The 6,970-nt window shown below is 42.7% G+C and overlaps 1 protein-coding gene across 2 annotated transcripts in view; it reads right to left on the bottom strand.

Moving 5' to 3' along the window:
- Positions 1 to 6,272, bottom strand: part of LOC143039069 (uncharacterized) — a 37,720-nt gene extending 31,448 nt beyond the window's left edge. The window contains exon 1 of one of the 2 annotated variants that reach the window (XM_076208927.1): positions 6,057 to 6,272. The gene's annotated coding sequence lies outside the window, so the exon portion shown is untranslated. The remainder of the gene's footprint in view (positions 1 to 6,056) is intronic. The other variant, XM_076208925.1, reaches the window with a different exon arrangement.
- Between the last annotated feature and the right edge of the window lie 698 nt (positions 6,273 to 6,970).

The following is a 6,970-nucleotide window of genomic DNA, read 5'->3' as shown; positions in this document are numbered from 1 at the left end:
GCTGGAATGTGAGTTATGATAGTATCTGGCAGCAAACATTTTTTTCTTTGTGTTACTGCAAAGTAAAAGGCTCAGCTCACCCACTGTGTAGCTTAATTACTACGTGAATTCAGCTTGAGTTGGTGGAAGAAATGATATACATCTTTGCATATGTATATCATTGATGAAAAATGTAGTAATACATTCATAAATTACAAATAATGCCACAGTCGGAGCAGAAGAAAAGACTGGAGACGGGGAGTCCATATATTTCGACTGGTAACTGCAGTCCTCTTCAGTATTAATTAAAGGGGACTGCAGTTATCAGTCATATATAGACTCCCCCGTGTCCAATCTTTTCTTCTGCTTCGACTGTGGTATTAGTTGTGACATGTGTATATATATATATATATATATATATATATATATCTTTTTTCAACCACATTAACTTTTTACTTTTTAATTCCATGTCATCACGAACAAGACTGACAATGCGCTCGTCGGAGACATATACGGAAACTGATACGAAGCGAAGCCAAGGGCTCGAACCTCAGCTCAGACGTATCAAAGTAACAGTGACTAACTACTGCGCCATCAAGAGATAGTGCAGTGGTTAGTCACTAACAATATAATAATGATGTTGTTAGTCACTAACAATATAATAATGATGTTGTTAGTCACTAACAATATAATAATGATGTTGTTAGTCACTAACAATATAATAATGATGTTGTTAGTCACTAACAATATAATAATGATGTTGTTAGTGACCACCCCTCACCCCAAAAATATTTTGCGTAAAACAGAACCTACCCGATTCAGAATTTCACAGAATAACGCGCACACAACATATAATCCATATTCGGGTCATGTATTACTCGTCTTGCTCGATACAAAAAATAATCATTGTATAAATGCAGAGATTATACGTAAGTACACTACGTATTACAATTCTCCAAATATCTATGAATCATGTCAACAAAGGAAAATAACATTAGGCGTTTGCAAGGTGAAATATTGAAGTGTTAAAATGGGTAATGTACAGCCACGATCAAAAGTTTTGACACAAATGAAGACAAAACATGACAAGACATCAGGAAGGTTTGAATAGTTTACAATGTGTGTGTGTGTGCGTGTGTGTGTGTGTGTGTGTGTGTGTGTGTGTGTGTGTGTGTGTGCGTGCGTCTGTGTTTGTTTTTGGCCATCGTTCTGAAATGACCCGTCTTCAGCTCGTTACCAGACCCGAATGGAGCAGAAACTCTGCTTTCTTAAAACGTCTACAAATATATCACGAGTAGCTGTGACCCCTCGGCGCCATGCAAGGTCACCTTCGCCTGTTCATTAGTGAATAAAATCGTCTGGCGCCAACAAATAAAAGAAGTGCCACACGAGCGGGGGTCGGGGTTGCCACGGAGGTGAATAAAATAACCTGACGGCAGGTTAACATAATGAAGGAGACTACAAGAGACCATATGGCCTACACTAGGCAGTTACACGCCCATCACCACCTGCCATCTCCATTCATAAACTTGTCTAACCTTTTCTTAAAACAACAGATAGTGTCAGCGCTCACTGCATGGTTACTAGGTCTATTCCATTTGTTGACCACTCTATTGGTAAACCAGTTCTTGCCTATTTCCTTCTTAAATCTAAATTTGTCCAATTTATATCCATTACTGCGAGTCCTGCCCTGTTGTCTTAATATAATGACCATGTTTGCGTCACCCTTGTTAAAGCCTTTGATCCACTTGGAATATGCTGTTTCCAAGTGTAAAAGGGGAAAGTTCCACCGGGTACGTCAGTACTTAACTACTTCATTCAAGCTAACTACAGACGCTTTTGGAATCAGCTGTGGGCCTGGGCGACACCAGCCTGACGGAGATATCGCAGTTCGCTGTGGTCTTCGTCACTTCGGAGGAACCCAGTGCTTCGAGGTGAGTGAACCTCTGCGGCGAGAGAGCCCGAGCGAGATCGATAGCGTCTGACCCTGGAGGAGGAGGCCCAGATAACCGGCCGCACCACACCTTAGATGAAGAACACTCTCCGATTAATCCTTTTGTTGAATAAAATCTCCTGGCGGCAGCAAGTGTAAGAGTCGTGGTTGCAGAGTCCACCGCACGGCCAAGAGGAACCCAGACCTCGGAAGAGTATCTCTCTCTCTCTCTCTCTCTCTCTCTCTCTCTTTAATAGCTTCTCAGAAGATCAACCCGGTATCTGTGCTATTCCGGTGTAATTTTAATGTTTATGTGAATTTTTGCCCAAATGGATTATCTTATTTAATGAGATTGATCAGTTCTTTGGTGTTTTGATTTACATCTATGAAAGTGGTTTCCTTATGACACCGTTAATATTTACACGATATTTTGTATCACTCTGGGGGATATTGTACGTAGTCTTGTATTATACTTTTTATACTCAAGGTGTTTTCCTCCTCATAAGAGTGGTAGCCGAAACAAGACGGGTTTACACACACGTACGTACACACACACACACACACACACACACACACACACACACACACACACACACACACATGCACTAAACATTTTAGATCCTACATCATATTACTGTTCGGATACTTATCTTCAAAACGTAGGAAGTGGTTATATATATAAGTAATATCAAAATTAATGTTAAAAGCTGAGTATGTTTGTTGGTACAAAATCCGTCCGAGTGTTGGTTGGAGGCGGGGTTTGTGTGACGTCATATCGCTCATGGTAACGTACATGTCGATTATTTATGAGGACGCTTTCAACAAATGTGGGAATATTTCTTTGTGCATTTCGATCTTTAATGGTACAAATTAGGTTGGAATTAATCAAATAAATACGGAAACCGTATACGCAGGGTTTTCCCGCTGCTGAATAAAATTGTCTGGCGGCAGTCTGAATAAGTGTCCAAGGTTTTATTGACAATGACATTAAAGCGAAAGAACGCAGTTGGTAAAATAGCATATGGACAGAATTAACAAACAGTTGAAAAATTACATTAACTTTTATACAAGTCTGCGTAGTTCTTTGCATATTATAACCCAGGCCTACAGAAGCCATCATAATTTTTGGAACAGTTACAGCGTTCATAAATACTTAAAAGTACAATGAAAGCAACTGTGTCCCACATGGCGTGCCTCACTACTACAAGAATCCAGTCACCCGCGCATATAACTTTTCATTTGACAATGTTATGAATCAACTCAAAACACAGCTGTGCATGTGTGTTTTCATTGTTCTCCACAGACATATGCACAAAGGCGAACAAGTGTGCACTGTCCCAGAAACATGTGTATTGATCTACGCCTACATGAATAGCCTCATGCACAACTGAACATTATCTGAATTGTTTAAATCCCGTCCATGTTCAGGGTTAATTCTAATTTATTTCTTGTTGCCACCAGGCGATTTTAGTAATCTCTTAGCATCCCTTAAGTGTAAATTATTATTGCTTTGATGCAGAATATATTATTTAGATCATTATAGTTGCGCTGTTATTTACTATTACTGCCAAAAGAGGCATTTCACGGTTAACTAAATCCAAATTATCGCTTTGTTTTTTCACGTTTGCATAATCGAGAACTACAGTTATTCAAATTGGAAATATAAAAAATCCGAAAATCCTCAATATCAGAAAAAAAACTTGGTATATGTACCAGAGTATTAGAAAAACCTTGTTATAGTTTGTTTACATTTTTTTTTTTTTTTTTTTTTTTTTTTTTTTAAGGATGCTAACCAATACGACACAACTGCTCGTGGCGTCAGGGCAAACACAAGGGCCCATTAGAAACCTGAGAGTTGCATAGGTCTAACCGCAAATTTACATTTTAAAGACGCACATCCCACTTCCTATCCACCCCTTCACAGCCTTCCACAATTCACGTGATCTTGTATGAATTTTCGTTTTCGTCTAATGTAATATCATTTATCTATAAATTTCGTATGAGTGTTCCGATGTCCGATTAATTACGTTTTTCTTTCTTAAAGAATTCGTTACAGATGTTTAAACATTTGTAATTTACAAACATGTTTTAGGTATCCAAGCATTTGTGTAGATTGACGTTTATCTACACGATCTTTCCCTGAAGCTTAAACAGTAACACATAAGTCTATGGCGATCCACGTTCATAAGGAGGTTACTGAATAATTCCAATATATTTTTTTTAATGGGTGAGAGGGCAGGTTCCTACATAGCTTCGCCAATTGACTCAAAGTCTCTGCTTCTCGTATCTACATGAATATTTATACTTCAATACCTCGTTCCACCTCACATCTTCGCAAATTCGTATCCTACGGACAAAAAGACATGAGCATAAAGACTCGTCGGAGCAAATTACCAGCTGGATACTTTTCGGTCAAAAACGAAACATCTGTAAGAATCGCACGTCATCATAAACTCCTGCTAAATTTAGTTCGTATCTATCGAGCTAAAAATAACTGCACATTTCGGCAGGAGATTGGAAGGGGACCGTAGACCGGTGTAAACAATTTGTTCTGAAAACTGCAGACCTTCCCAGAACGTAAACATAGCCATTCACACTTGCGCATTCCCTCCTTCACCTCTAGCGTCTTAATCAAAGGTTTCCATTTTCTTTCACATGTGTTCCATATTCCAGCTTAAAGAAAAAGAATGATAACATATGCAAATCCCTACATGTTTTCGTTACATTCGTATGCAGTTGCATAGCTCGAGATATGTTGCAAGTTTGTATTACGACGCACCACTGCTGCTGATGTCTTGAGGACAAGAGTGTTTTTGTTTAATATTAACGAGCCGAACAGGTCTCTTTAAGTCAGAAGCTTCATTCAAGTCAGAGAGAACCCAAAGACGCTTTGCACAGCGCCCTGGAAGACATCATCTACCAGAGGAGGAGGTTGCACCTTAATTTTGAACATTACCACACAGACGTAAACAAGGCTTCATAAGTCCAGGGTGTTGCACGCTCGTGGCATCAGTGTTATTCGTCTCATATCAAAAGGGTAATGAAACTTTATTTGTATTTTTTTTCGGAATTGGGGGTTCCTCGTTCTCTGGCATCGTACCTGCCTGGAGAACCATGTTCTCGGAACACGCCCTCGCACCCGAACGCCCACAACGCCAGGCCACTCCCTGATGCGCGTAGGGACGCCCATCTCTGCCTCTGACACCCCCCTACGTCTACATCTAATAAGTGCGCACACACACACACACACACACACACACACACACACACACACACACACACACACACACACACACTATAGATACGGGACGCCCAGTTTCCGCTACTTGTGTCAGAGTGCATTGGAAGCAAACCCATTTGATAAGAACGGGACTGAAATCACTTGGATATGGAGCACATATTCAGTACTCAGTTATACGCCAGTGTGGTTGACGATGTAGCCACTGGTAGGAAAATGTACCCTCTGAGCACTTAAGCGTTCAAAGAAAGCTTCTGCTTTAGTTTAAACTGAAGGAAGAAGAATGGATTTGACGAGTTTGACTCGAATATGGAAGACTTCTATGTGAACACACGCACATACGCACACACACACACACACACACACACACACACACACACACACACACACACACACACACACACACACACACACGAAGCATACGAGAGTTAAAACTCGTGATAAAATATGATTTTGAGGATCGAGTACCACCTGAACCATTTTCGCTTCCGAAGGAGTACCGTGTAGAACCTCCCTGTCGCCAACCGAAGCGAAAGGACAAGTGCCAACCGGTACGGAAGTGGTTAAATGGGAGTCAACACAAACCCAAGTAAATAAACACACACGCACGCGCGCGCGCGCGCCCACGGCGTCAACGGGCGCAGCAACCCTGACCCGAAGAACCTATCGATATAAACAAAACTGTTTCCCACGAGTATTGGGACCTTTTTCCAACGAGCAAAACCTCGCAGGACAAAACGCCTTCTACATCGTCGCGGGAGGAAGCGGCGGCGACGACAGCCGTCCAGGTGCACGCCGGAGCCAACACTTCCTCCTTCGGGAGCGTCGTCCGCCACGCCCCTGGGCTTTCATCGCCTTTCCCCAGGGGCCGAGAAGAAGAAATAGGTATGGTCCTCCTTTGCCTACCTGGCTGTTTGGTGGTCGAGCTGGGTTACGTGTGTTTACAGGCGTAGGGTGTCGTCCTCACAGGGCATGGTCGGCGCGAGTCAAGCTACCTCGACCAACTCGCGCCTTCAGACCAACTGAGGAAGCACGAGAAACCGCTGCCAGCCGCCGCCACCGAGGGGAGCAGCGGAGGAGCGCGCGCCCTGCTGCTGCTGCTTCTGACCGGCAGCGGAGGCAGCAGGGAGGGGACGGTTGGGCTGCCTCAGTACGATAATGCAGCTACCAGCTTGTTCCGCTCCATGCTGAAATGTGCTGTAATTTTCGTCTAACGTGCTTCGTGCTGCCTGGTGACTGCCGAGGGGTACCTCTGTCCAGGTCAAGAGAGCTCTGTTTAATGTCCATGTTCTGATTCTAAATAGTAACGTTGCCACAATGATAGTGTATTACTATATTTCCAGACTAATCGCCACGATTCCAGTCATATCGTCGTGCGTACAGGGTTATGTCAATAGAGAGGCTTTCATTAGATTGGGAATATACCTTAGAAATGCAAATTCGTTCTAATTCCGTCAGGATTTTACTGAAAAAATGTCATTTGGCTATTAAGAAAAATAGCCTTTAGAGGGTCTGCCCCCAAGTGAGCATTTTCCTTAGCACGGCGACAAAGAGTAGCGAATGCTTTGTGGCATATTTGAATCGCCTCCTTTGTGACGAAAACGCACAATAATACTTCAGCAAGAGACGTCACAGTGCTCGATAAACAGTTACGTCTCCAACGAGGTCATCTTGCCTCTGGCAGCCCACAGCTGGGACGACACCAACGATATCGATTGGGGTGGCTGGTTGGTGGCGTAGCCCACCGCGGGGCGACGACGACGACGACGACGATGTCAGCGGAAGGAAGGAACAATGCGAACTTAAGAACACTATAAAGT

This window comes from Oratosquilla oratoria, chromosome 2, assembly GCF_046742065.1.
Source record: "Oratosquilla oratoria isolate Oo_2021 chromosome 2, ASM4674206v1, whole genome shotgun sequence".
NCBI classification, from domain to species: Eukaryota; Metazoa; Arthropoda; class Malacostraca; order Stomatopoda; family Squillidae; genus Oratosquilla; species Oratosquilla oratoria.
This window is presented reverse-complemented; position numbering and strand designations above follow the sequence as displayed.